This window comes from Apium graveolens, chromosome 7 (genome assembly GCF_009905375.1).
Source record: "Apium graveolens cultivar Ventura chromosome 7, ASM990537v1, whole genome shotgun sequence".
Lineage (NCBI taxonomy): Eukaryota > Viridiplantae > Streptophyta > Magnoliopsida > Apiales > Apiaceae > Apium > Apium graveolens.
In genome coordinates this window covers 134,427,993-134,442,087 of record NC_133653.1, presented here as the reverse complement: position 1 = coordinate 134,442,087, position 14,095 = coordinate 134,427,993, and the positions used below count along the sequence as shown (strand labels likewise).

Here is a 14,095-nt window from a genome sequence, read left to right as displayed (position 1 = left end):
CCAGCGAGGTTCGGGATTACTTCGCGGCTTATCACCGGCTGTAATCCATAGCGTCATAAAATGGTTTTTGATAAAGAAATGGTTTTGAATTATTTTATTACAAGAAAAAGATGCCATCATCCTGAAAGTTTATCTCTTGATACTATAATGTTGAATCTTATATTTCCATTGTTATTCTTGTTTATGTATAGTATAGCACTTGTTAAGCATTTGGCTCACTACTTGCTTTACCCTGATATTACAGCTAGCAGATATGGTTAGATTCAAGCAGACAGCGCGTAAGACTTGTGATGCCGATTCATATGTTTGAGCTCAGGTAGATTAATGATCGTTTTGTGTGAGGGCTCGATATTAAAATCAGGTTGTAATAGTTAATAGTGTTGGGCTGTTCCAAACCCTAAACTGTAAGATCTTGGATTCAGATGTATTTATTTCCTTTTGTTAACTATTGTAATAATTCGTATAGTGCCTTTTGTTAAATTTGGGGTGTGACAATCCGGATTATGGTTTGACCCGTGCGCGGCCCAACGTAATATTTTTGATACCCTAACCATTTTTGATAACATTATCTTCGTACAAATCATTTTATAAAATCCTGGTTTTGATAATTATCCGAAACAGGATAATGCTTATCCAAAATAGGATAATGTTTATCGAAAACGATCGTATCTATAGTTACTGTTAGGGCGAAAACACGCGCTAATATTTACGTAAGTATACGCGTTCGCAAGTAATATAGAATACTTTCTAGTTTGTTCCCTCAGAGACTCAGACTAAATTATTGTCTAATTAAACTCACTCACCAATGTATGATTACTTCTCAATGTTAAGATAATAACACTTAAAATTGTTGATTAAATATTAACTATAATTAACTACTTAATTAACCACTTAACCAACACTTCAATTTATCAATAATAAAACACTCATGCGATCACAACTTCATTATTACTTCCTTCTATAGCCATTGTTATTACCTTTAGCATGTGACAGTGATAATATTAATCGAATAACACGAAACTGATAAAAGCCAACTTTCATTGTACTAATACCATTCTACCAAGCATCCACAATTAAGATAGAAGTTGAATAGTCATCAATTATGTTGAGTTCCCATATGTCTACAGAAATTGACAACACAACGATTTAAGCACAAGTTATTCTTTTTGATTACATAGGGCAAATAAAACTGTTAGAGTTACCCACTAATCATGCACAACGTACATGAACCTATGCTAGCATGGCAAGTTCTAAATCTCAAGATCCACCGTCGCTTCACAAGAGATTAACACCCTATCTTATATGTTCGTGACGCACATAAGACGAATATGCACAACCAATACTAGATATCATGCAATCATCACACACTAAAGTATTAAACAATTAACTAAAGAATTCCATAATAAATCTGTTACAACCCCATGATCACGATTAGCCCATAATAGAACTTATCGCCATCATGGGTTCATATGAAATCATGATAAACAAACACAAGAAAATAATAACTAAACTAATTATATTAAAACAGAGTACGTCACAAGAGTAAATAAGTCAAAGCAAGAAAACTAGCATCCAACGTTACAACAAAACAAGAATCACAAGAAAATATGCTTCCTCTTCGTTGCGGTGTGCTAAATCGGTCTTCTTCCTTATCTCCTTCGCTTCTTGCATAAAATACAGTCTTCTTTTTTCCAATCCCCCCTGTGAAAACGTCTCAAATCTACTTATATAATAGTCCCATAAAACTCAGATTACATAGAAGTTGGAAGCCAAACAGAAGTAGAAGTCTAAAATAATTCAGCAAAATTCCCGACCCTGCGCGGCCGCTCAGCATAGCTGCGCGGGCGCGCAGGCCTCTACTGGAAAAAATCCAAGTTTGCTCCGTTTCTTCGCCATAATCTGCCCGTTCCTTTCCTCTCGCAATGGTGAACACATGCCAAAGCTTATTCTTGATGATTCCTCCCCCGAAAGGCAACTAATACCCTGAAATGCATAAACACTAGAAAAACGCATCAAATACACAAAATACTTGATTTCAAGACACCAATTTAAGCCATTTTAAGACGTTCTAAGTGGTATAAAATGCCACTTATCACACCCCCAAACTTAAATCGATGCTTGCCCTCAAGCGTCACAGACTCAAAAACAAATAAAAATATGCATGAATGCAATCTATATGAAAATGCAGCGATCCCCCATACTACAATTAATCAACCAAATTGCCACATCTCAACGAATGCAGTTAGACAACTAAAGATCAATAAACTCATGCAAACGGACATACAGCCAGAAACGTGGTGTGTGCAAATGCTTAACAGATATGCTTCGGAACTAGACCAATTACTATGACTAGACTATCCTCAAGGCAATCCTACGATTATACAAAGAATAAAAAAAATTCTAGGCACAAAGTGATATTCAACACTACAAGAACTCTGGAGCTTACTACGGAATCGTGCTTTTTATTTACAACTCAAATGCTTATTTGACCGTGCAATGAGTGAGGTCCACAAGAGACTTATACAATGGTATCCATGTAACGAGCGTTAGGTTAGCAGATCCCAGACTCTAAAAGCCTTAGGTCACTAGGCACAAAGTCCCCTAAGAACTTAATAACTCGAATACCAAAGAGCCCACTCTTGATCAATTATGCAAATTTTTTTTTCTCTTCTGAGCAAGTGCGTTTCGCTCCATCTTGCTCAACCCTAGACTACTCGCAACATATGTGAGCCGGCTACTAGCCGTTTGACGCCTAGCCACAACTAGCAACAACTTCCATATTTTTGTTTTCTCCAAATTTTTTTTTTCTTTTTCATGCCTTTATCACTAAGAACCTATAATCGAATTCTAAGCATAATAAGTAGATTGACCTTGAAAACAACCAAATCATAACAACAATCTAGCCCTTACGCATTCTCTAAGACTTAGTGGACTTACAATTGTTTCTAGCATGCATATCAACCTACACAACTTAATATCACTTTAATGCTATCACTACACTCGCATCAATATCACAATTCAGTCGATAAATCATTGCAAAAGGGATCATGGTAAATGCATGAGCTACATGACATTCAAAAAAAAAACTATATGGCATAAATTATGCAACTATATGAACTAAACTATCATGAATATGCAACTAAATGACACACACACAATATTTCTTAACTACCACCCCCAAACTAAAAATCTTCACTGTCCTCAGTGAAAGTAGTAGAAAGGAACACAGGGTATACCTACTCGGAGTCATCATCATCATCACCCTCAGTGGGTAGAGTATCAAGCGGCGGGTATGCAGAGTCCTCACCAAAAACTGGCCACTGGATATCAGCTCCAAGGCCTCTAAAAGCAGTTCCTAACGCAAGGGTGAGCTCCTGAGCAAACCTGCTCTGCGTCTCATACATGGCATCCATCCGCCATGAAAGCCTCCTATACTGGGCATCAACCATCCCAGCACCCTCCTGAGCTCTCGAAGAACCAGCCTCATCACGCCCTGGCCTGACCATAGTAGCACCTCGTGCTGGACGCCCTCCTGGAAGACGATAACCTAGCCTATGCTCCTCAGGCTCACCACCGGTCCACTCCCGCATCCCATTCAGAGTGCCAGAATCAATTGGAGCTGCTGGCAACTGCAACTGCTCATGAGCCGGCCAGTTCACTCCCACTGCTCGGCATAGCTTCGTAACCGTGGATGCATAAGGGATGTTCATATGCTTCGCTCCCCTCAAAAACTTCAGAATTCCTTGGTAGATAAACTCACCAAGGTCCACATAGTACTCCTCATTCAGAATTCCCCACAACAACTGTGCTCTCTCAACTGTGACCTCGTGTGCATGTGAAGAAGGCAAAATATTAGCACAAATAAATGTATTCCATGCACGGGCATACCTGTTCATGGCGATCGCCGGAAAGTGACGATACTCATTATTGCCTGTACTGCAGGTCCAAACTGTGCCCGGGCGACAGAGAGTCACACAAATCAAATCCAAGTCAAAATCCTCAGCAGTCTTTTCATTCCAGTTCTCCTCCTCGGGCTTCCTCTCTCGCTGTCTAATCACACGGTGAATCGCCGCAGGATGATAATCAACCGTCAGCCCACGGACCACAGAAAACCCATTCTTTTCGGCCTTCGCGTTCGTGTAGAACTCGCGAACAACGCTCATCGGTACCGCTTCGGGTGACTCACAAAAAGCTATCCACCCCTTTTCTGCAATCATGGGTAGCAATTCACCATCCCTCCCCGATGGCAAAAACCCCCTCTCCTTCAGAATCGGCTTCCCCAACAGCCTAGTGTACTCCTCCTCCACGGCTTTGTCAGTTAACCGAGGCCTTGCAGTAGTACCCCTCGATGAATCAGCAGTAGGAACTGTGCTGCTGCTGTCAATAGTGTGTGCTCTCTTGGGTGCCATTGATTCGTGAATAAAAGCGTGTAAGAACTGATATTTGATGTTTGTGAGAGGGTTTAAGTGTAGGAAGTTTTGTGGGAGATATGTAGGATAGGTGTATGTATATATAGGGTGTGGATTAGATTAGGGTTTGGGAATTAAGGGATAAAATGATGGGGTAGTGGGAACAAATCGTGGGTTTATGGGCTAAAACTATTTTTGTGTTTTTTTTTTTTTTTCTGAACTGTAAAAAAAAATTTCTGGTACTCTACCCCTGCGCGACCGCTCAGCATAGCTGCGCGGGTGCGCAGGGGGTCACTGGAATTTTTTTTTTCAGCCCCTGTTTTCTGATTTTTTTTGTGTTTTTGGATAGGTTATTAACTTCTAAGGGTTCTTGTAACAATAATTCATGGGTTGCCTCCCACGCAGCGCTTCTTTTTCGTCATTAGCTTGACGTTTCGTACCCTGCTCAAGTAGTCAACAAAATGGCGCTAACCACTTCTCGGTTTGCCATGTCCCCATAGTAGTGCTTCAACCGCTGACCGTTAACCTTGAATGCTTGGTCCGGATCATTCTCAAAAATTTCTACCGCTCCATGTGGAAACACAGTTTTGACAATAAAAGGTCCAGACCACCTTGATTTCAACTTCCCAGGAAAAAGTCGGAGCCGAGAGTTGAATAAGAGAACTTGTTGCCCTAGCACAAATAACTTTGGATGTAGCTTCCTATCGTGCCACCTCTTCACCTTTTCCTTATACATTTTGTTATTTTCGTACGCTTGAAGTCGAAATTCATCCAGTTCATTAAGCTGAAGCATTCTTTTCTTACCAGCTACATCTAAATCCAGGTTCAACTTCTTCAATGCCCAGTAGGCCTTATGCTCAAGCTCCGCAGGTAGATGACATCCCTTTCCGTACACCAACTGAAACGGTGACATCCCAAGTGGAGTTTTGTATGCTGTTCTGTAAGCCCAAACAGCTTCATCGAGCTTTAAAGACCAATCCTTCCTTGACGGACAAACAACCTTCTCTAGAATGCGCTTTATCTCTCTGTTAGACACTTCCGCTTGACCATTTATTTGCGGATGATAGGCAGTAGCTACTCGATGATTCACATTATAATGCTACATCATAGAAGTGAACTTACGGTTGCAAAAATGCGATCCTTCATCACTTATGATTACCCGAGGTGTTCCAAACCTTGTGAAAATTTGCTTATGAAGAAAATTTAGCACTGCCTTTGCATCATTTGTCGGTAAAGCTTTAACTTCGACCCATTTTGAGACATAATCGACTGCCAGCAAGATGTACTGATTATTGCAAGACGAGCTAAAAGGCCCCATGAAATCGATTCCCCATACATCAAAGACCTCGACTTCAAGCATCACATTTAATGGCATTTCATCCTTCCTTGACAAATTTCCCACTCTTTGGCAACGATCACACCTTAAAACAAACTGATGAGCATCCTTGAACAAAGTAGGCCAGAAAAAACCTGCTTGCAGAATACGAGCTGTCGTCTTCTCACCGCCATAGTGTCCACCATAAACCGTGGAATGGAAGTCTCGTAATATCCCCTCCGTCTCACAGAACGGGATACATCTCCTGATGATCTGGTCAGCTCCCTGTCTAAACAAATATGGTTCATCCCACATATACCACTTCACCTCATGCAGAAACTTCTTTTTTGAGCGGATGTCAAATTAGGAGGCATTATATTGCTGACGAGATAGTTTACAATATCTGCAAACCATGGTTCTTCCTCCTGAATTGCAAACAACTGCTCATCCGGAAAAGATTCATTTATTAACGTCCTATCTTGTGAAGTAGAATCGGGATTCTCCAACCTAGAGAGATGGTCAGCTACTTGATTCTCAATACCTTTTCTATCTTTGATCTCTAACTCAAATTCCTGAAGTAAAAGCACCCAACGAATGAGTTTCGGCTTCGAATCCTTCTTAGAAACCAGATAGCGAATAGCTGCATGATCAGTGAATACTGTTACTTTCGTACCAAGCAGATAAGATCGAAATTTCTCAAAGCCAAAGACTATAGCCAAAAGCTCCTTCTCAGTAGTGGTGTAGTTCAATTGGGAACCATTTAAAGTCTTACTCGCATAGTAGACCACATGGAAGAGATTTTTCTTGCGCTGTCCCAGAACTACACCTACCGCATAATCACTCGCATCACACATCATCTCAAATGGTTCTGTCCAATCTGGTGTTGTAATGACTGGTGCCGTGATCAAACTCTTCTTGAGAGTCTCGAATGCTGCCAAACATTCATCATCAAAGTTGAACGGCACATCTTTCTCAAGCAAATTGCACAACGGCTTAGATATCTTTGAAAAGTCCTTGATGAATCGCCGATAAAAACCCGCATGACCAAGAAAACTACGGATTCCTTTCACAGAATTAGGTGGGGGAAGATTTTCAATGACTCCCACCTTGGCCTTGTCCACCTCCAGACCCTTGCTAGAGACCTTATGCCCAAGGATAATGCCTTCACGCACCATAAAGTGACATTTCTCCCAATTAAGCACCAAATTAGTTTCCACGCATCTTTTGAGTACGGCGCGCAGATTATTCAAACATTCATCATATGAGTGTCGAAAGACGGAGAAGTCATCCATGAACACTTCGACGTTATTTCCAATCATGTCAGAGAATATAGCCATCATACATCTCTGAAAGGTGGCCGGGGCGCCACATAACCCAAACGAAACTCTGCGAAAAGCAAACGTGCCAAATGGACAAGTGAAGGTAGTCTTTTCCTGATCCTCTGATGCAATACAAATCTGATTATACCCGGAATAACCATCCAAAAGACAAAAATACTCATGACCCGCCAATTTGTCAAGCATCTGATCAATAAATGGAAGGGGGAAGTGATCCTTCCTTGTGGCTTTGTTCAATTTTCTATAATCCATGCATACTCTCCATCCTGTAACTGTTCGAGTAGGGATGAGCTCATTCTTTTCATTTGCGACCACAGTGATACCTCCCTTCTTAGGTACACATTGTACGGGGCTCACCCATGAGCTGTTAGAAATAGGATAAATGATGCCTGCATCTAGCCATTTCAGAATTTCTTTCTTCACCACCTCCTTCATGATGGGATTCAGTCTTCGCTGCTGTTCCACAGTTGGCTTACTACCTTTCTCTAGCAGAATTTTATGCATACAATATGAAGGACTTATCCCTTTGATGTCTGCTATGGTCCATCCGATAGCCGATTTGAATTCTCTCAAAATCCTTAAGAGCTTGTCTTCCTCATTACCTGAAAGGTCAGATGAAATAATAACAGGTAACGTAGATGAATCACCTAAAAAAGCATACCTCAAGTGTTCAGGTAATGGCTTGAGCTCCAAGGTAGGTGCTTCCTCTATTGATGGTTTGAGCTTCCCTTCGGCGTTCTTGAGGTCAGAAGTACCAAGAGATTTAAATGGTATGTCCAGCTTTCGCTTCCAGGGAGAAGCGTTCAGATATTGTAATTGCTCGTTGCTATCTTCATCATCGCTGTCAAAATCCCCCACTAAGGCCTTTTCCAATGCATCAGACATTAGCATGTGATCGAGTTCCGAAGTAACCGCAGAATCAATCACATCCACTTTTAAGCACTCCTCATCTTCTGTAGGGAATTTCATTGCCTTGAATACGTTGAAGGTCACATCCTGATCTTGGACCCGCATAGTAAGTTCCCCTTTTTGCACATCTATCAAGGTACGGCCAGTAGCCAAGAAAGGCCTTCCCAAGATTATGGGAATCTTCTTATCTTGCTCAAAATCCAGAATAACAAAATTTGTAGGAAAGAAGAGCTTATCCACCTTGACGAGCACATCCTCAACTATGCCCCTTGGGTAAGTAATGGAACGGTCAGCCAATTGTAGTGACATGTACGTGGGTTTTGGATCAGGCAGATCCAGTTTTTTAAAGATCGACAACGGCATCAGATTAATGCTTGCTCCCAAATCACAAAGGCACTTGTCAAACGTCAGATTGCCAATTGTGCAAGGAATGGTGAAGCTTCCTGGATCTTTCAGTTTTGGTGGTAACTTTTGTTGCAGAACAGCGCTGCATTCTTCTGTGAGAGCAACGGTTTCAAGGTCATCCATTTTCACCTTCCTTGAAAGAATAGTCTTCATAAACTTCGCATAACTAGGCATTTGTTCAAGAGCTTCAGCGAAAGGTATATTGATGTGAAGTTTCTTGAACACCTCCAGAAACTTCCCGAACTGTCTATCCAGCTTTTGTTGCTGTAATCTCTTAGGAAAAGGTGGTGGAGGATAGAGCTATTTCTCCCCTGTATTAGCCTCAGGCAGAGTGTGTTCAACAGTAGTCTTCCTTGGTTCCGCTGCTTTCTCCTTTTGCTTAGATTCTTCACCTCTAATTTCAGCTTCTAATTCTTTTCCCTTTTCAGCATCAGCTACTTTTCCAGACCTTAAGGTAATAGCCTTGACTTGTTCTTTAGCTTCCTTCCTGCCTGGTACTTCCGTGTCACTGGGAAGAGTGCCAGGTTGACGATTGAGCACTGCATTGGCTAATTGACCGATTTGATTTTCCAAGGTCTTGATAGAAACCGCCTGACTCTTGCACAACAGCTTAAGTTCCTCAAAATCAGCACTAGTAGGTGCAGCTGCACTTCCCTGTTGAGGGTATGATTGCCTTGTAGCATACTGCTGTGGTTGCTGGAATCCAGGTGGGTTAAACTGTTTACTCACTCCTTGCTGATATGGTGGCTGAATAGCATTCTGATTATTCCCCCAGCTGAAATTTGGATGATTTCTGTTGTTAGGATGATAGGTCGCTGGCACAGGCTGCTGTTGTCGCTGATAATTATTCACATACTGAACAGATTCGTTTACAAGAGAACACTGATCCGTAGCATGAGAACCTGCACAAAGCTCACAAACCATAGCTATTTGATTAACTTCATACGTAGCCAAAGAATCAACCTTCATTGATAGCGCTTGGAGCTGGGCTGCAATAGCGGTGGCTGCATCAACTTCCAAAATACCTGCTACCTTGCCTGACGTCATCCTCTGAGTTGGGTTTTGATGCTCATTTGTAGCCATCGTCTCGATAAGATTATACGCCTCAGTATAGCTTTTAGCCCATAAGGCGCCTCCAGCTGCTGCATCGAGCATGGGCCGAGATTGAGCCCCCAAACCATTATAGAAACCAGTTATCACCATCCAATCCGGCATTCCATGATGTGGACATTTTCTCAACATTTCCTTGTAGCGTTCCCAAGCTTCGCACATAGACTCCGTAGGTTGCTGCGCAAACTGAGTAAGAGCACTCCTCATAGCAGCAGTCTTTGCCATCGGATAAAACTTCACCAGAAACTTTTGCGCAAGATCTTGCCACGTAGTGATGGACCCAGCTGGTTCAGAATGTAACCAGTCTTTAGCCTTGTCCCTTAGTGAGAATGGGAAAAGCCTCAACTTGATAGCCTCATCAGTCACGCCATTATACTTAAAAGTGCTGCAGATCTTGACAAAATTCCTTATGTGCATGTTGGGGTCTTCAGTTGCCGCTCCTCCAAAAGAAACAGAATTCTGCACCATCTGAATAGTGCCCGGCTTGATTTCAAAGGTGTTAGCTTGAATAGCCGGATGAAGGATGCTTGACTGAATGTCATCAATTTTATGCCGAGAAAAATCCATGAGAGCTGGGTCAGCTTGAACAATACGATCTCTCATGTTTACTGGTTCTTTCTGCTCAGTTCCTGAATCCGAATCCTCAAAATCTAACTTCTCCGGAATATCAAGAACTTCGTCTGTCTCCTCAGCTGTATCTAAAGTCCTCTTGCGAGCACGAGAACGAGTTTGCATAAACGCTTGCTAAAATACCTGAAACACAACCGGAAAAAATAAGTAACTACTACATCCTAATCACTGAGTCCTAATGACCAATGATGGTAAGTACATAAACTAAACAAATATGCCGAGTCCCCGGCAGCGGCGCCAAAAACTTGTTAGGGCGAAAACACGCGCTAATATTCACGCAAGTATACGCGTTCGCAAGTAATATAGAATACTTTCTAGTTCGTTCCCTCAGAGACTCAGACTAAATTATTGTCTAATTAAACTCACTCACCAATGTATGATTACTTCTCAATGTTAAGATAATAACACTTAAAATTGTTGATTAAATATTAACTATAATTAACTACTTAATTAACCACTTAACCAACACTTCAATTTATCAATAATAAAACACTCATGCGATCACAACTTCATTATTACTTCCTTCTATAGCCATTGTTATTACCTTTAGCATGTGACAGTGATGATATTAATCGAATAACACGAAACTGATAAAAGCCAACTTTCATTGTACTAATACCATTCTACCAAGCATCCACAATTAAGATAGAAGTTGAATAGTCATCAATTATGTTGAGTTCCCATATGTCTACAGAAATTGACAACACAACGATTTAAGCACAAGTTATTCTTTTTGATTACATAGGGCAAATAAAACTGTTAGAGTTACCCACTAATCATGCACAACGTACATGAACCTATGCTAGCATGGCAAGTTCTAAATCTCAAGATCCATCGTCGCTTCACAAGAGATTAACACCCTATCTTATATGTTCGCGACGCACATAAGACAAATATGCACAACCAATACTAGATATCATGCAATCATCACACACTAAAGTATTAAACAATTAACTAAAGAATTCCATAATAAATCTGTTGCAACCCCATGATCACGATTAGCCCATAATAGAACTTATCGCCATCATGGGTTCATATGAAATCATGATAAACAAACACAAGAAAATAATAACTAAACTAATTATATTAAAACAGAGTACGTCACAAGAGTAAATAAGTCAAAGCAAGAAAACTAGCATCCAACGTTACAACAAAACAAGAATCACAAGAAAATATGCTTCCTCTTCATTGCGGTGTGCTAAATCGGTCTTCTTCCTTATCTCCTTCGCTTCTTGCGTAAAACACAATCTTCTTTTTTCCAATCCCCCCTGTGAAAACGTCTCAAATCTACTTATATAATAGTCCCATAAAACTCAGATTACATAGAAGTTGGAAGCCAAACAGAAGTAGAAGTCTAAAATAATTCAGCAAAATTCCCGACCCTGCGCGGCCGCTCAGCATAGCTGCGCGGGCGCGCAGGCCTCTACTCGAAAAAATCCAAGTTTGCTCCGTTTCTTCGCCGTAATCTGCCCGTTCCTTTCCTCTCGCAATGGTGAACACATGCCAAAGCTTATTCTTGATGATTCCTCCCCCGAAATGCAACTAATACCCTGAAATGCATAAACACTAGAAAAACGCATCAAATACACAAAATACTTGATTTCAAGACACCAATTTAAGCCATTTTAAGACGTTCTAAGTGGTATAAAATGCCACTTATCAGTTACTTAGCGGAAAAGCAATGTATTAATCAATCCAACACGATCCAGAACGTACTAATATTCCGTAAATATAAATAGCCCTTTTCTTATTTCATTTCACTTTTATAATCAATTTCAGACAGTACAAACCACTGAAAACTAGAGAAAACCCTAATAAAATACCGTGTTCTTGAAAATTAATCGGACAAATGAAGGTATTATCGAACTCCGATTCGGGTGTGCAATATATCAAAACGAAGCTCTCGAGAAACTCTTTTTGAATCCACCATCTATTCTAGTGCAGAAATCAAGGTTTTTTTTTCCGATTTAATTAATTTATTTTGAATTATCTATGAATTTAAATATGAATTTTTATTCTTGATATTGTTTGTATGATTTTATGGCATAATCATGTAGATCTTTTCTTCCTGGTCATTTTGGTATATTATATGTCAAAAACCGAGTTCAGTAACATATAGAAAATGGTGTTTGATTCTGGAAATTGAAATTAGGGTTTTAATGGGTTGAATGTTCTTAATCCAAAATTGGGGGTTTTTATTGTGATGATTCTGGGTTGAAAAGAGTTACACCAACTGATAAATCGTGTCAAGGGGAGTCGAATTATGGTACTCGTGTTGGCAGGGGAAGTGGGAGTCGACTTTGCCGGAAAAACGAGACCACCGACGACGCAATTTTCCGTCGAAGTTTCCGGCCGTTGAGAGGTTCTGTTAATTTCGAACACATGAACAAGTTCCTGGCGACATAACGATCAATCCCTGTTATTTTTGCATGATTCTGGGCAGGTTCAGTCATCGCTGGCGAGCTCGATGGTGGCGGCCATGGCTACCGGTGGCGAGGGTGAAGGTGGTGGTGAAATTACATTTTCATCACCCACCTTTCACCTATATTGCATTTCAGTCCTTTCTTTTTAAAAACATTTCAAAAATGATATTCTGTTATTTTAAAAATCATAAAATTGTTTATTTAATTATTTTAAATTCAGAATATTCTTTTTGATTATTTATTTACTTAAAAATGAATCTGATTTATTTTATTAATTAATTTTAATTAATTTTTTATTATTTTAATTAATTTATCAATTTAATATTAATTAATTAATTGATTTAATTAATTAATAATTTTTTAATTGATTTAATAATTAGATTTAATTATTTGTTTTTAATTTAAAAATCTTGAAAAATAATTTCCAACTTTAAAATATTATTTAAAATTATTTTCAAGACTCGATAATTATTATAAAATTATTTTAAAGTCAGATTCGGGTGTTCAAACCCTATTATTTAATCATAATATGATTCGGAGTCCCGTTTTAATTCCGAAAAATATTTGAAAATTTGTATTAAATACCTGGAAAATCATTTTTACCCCAAATCTTCTTTGAAAAATTATTTTGATCAAATATCTTACATGCTATATGCTATATGTGATCTGATTGCTGTATAATATGATTGTATGTGCGTTGTTTGACTGTTTTTGCTGTAAATTTCAATTCGTACGTCGGATTTGGGTTAAACGAAGGGTAGATAGAAGCTTGTATCGAATAGAATGAGATGAGAAGTGGTGTTGATGAGTATATGTGATGTCTAACAGAGGAAGCGAGACGTAGAAAGGGAAAGCAAATGGTCAGTGAGTGGGAACCAATTAAAAAGTGTTAGTAAAGTGAAAGCGAATTGATAAGGCAGGTGTCCCTGAACTTTCTTGTAGTATACTTGCGAATACTTTTGAACTCTTTTCATTATGTTACAATTATTCCCAATAGTTCCTATTCAATATTGCAAGTAATTTGAAGTACTTAACCCTAAACCCTGATTCTTATTGATCTTGAGCCGCGAGCCTGATTTCTTTTAAACCATTGATTATTGAATTCTTGGATACGAACCACATATATCCGATACTACTCCACAAATACATATCTACCACATACTGATCCTTGATATAAGATTGCTTATCAGACGAACATTTATGGTCTTCTACCCTCTGATTCTTTCCCTGGATTGAAAGTCAATCTTCCTGTTTACCTTGCTATACCTTTATGGTGTTCTGAATCACCTTATGCTTTAAGATAAATGTTGTTTATGATTCAGTTTATTGGATTACATTGTTTATCATGTTATTACTATAAAATTGGATTATTTTTAAATATGGACCAGATTCGTGGTCAGACCAGATTCGTGGTCATAATAGGTCAATGTGTGCCTTGGATCCAGTATATAGAGCAAAGCTGAGAGCCTTGCTCGGGGTTAGTGCGTGATTGATCAGCAACCTAACCTTGGTTTTTAAAATAAAAGTGAATATCCAATTCTGATCATTGCTTATCAA

General features: G+C 39.5%; 1 non-coding gene across 1 annotated transcript; it reads left to right on the top strand.

Annotated features, from left to right (window-relative positions):
- Window positions 1-9,588: 9,588 nt before the first annotated feature.
- On the top strand, window positions 9,589-9,695 carry LOC141675639 (small nucleolar RNA R71). The gene has a single exon (XR_012556282.1). It is a non-coding gene; the product is annotated as a small nucleolar RNA R71 (small nucleolar RNA).
- The last annotated feature ends 4,400 nt before the right edge of the window (window positions 9,696-14,095 follow it).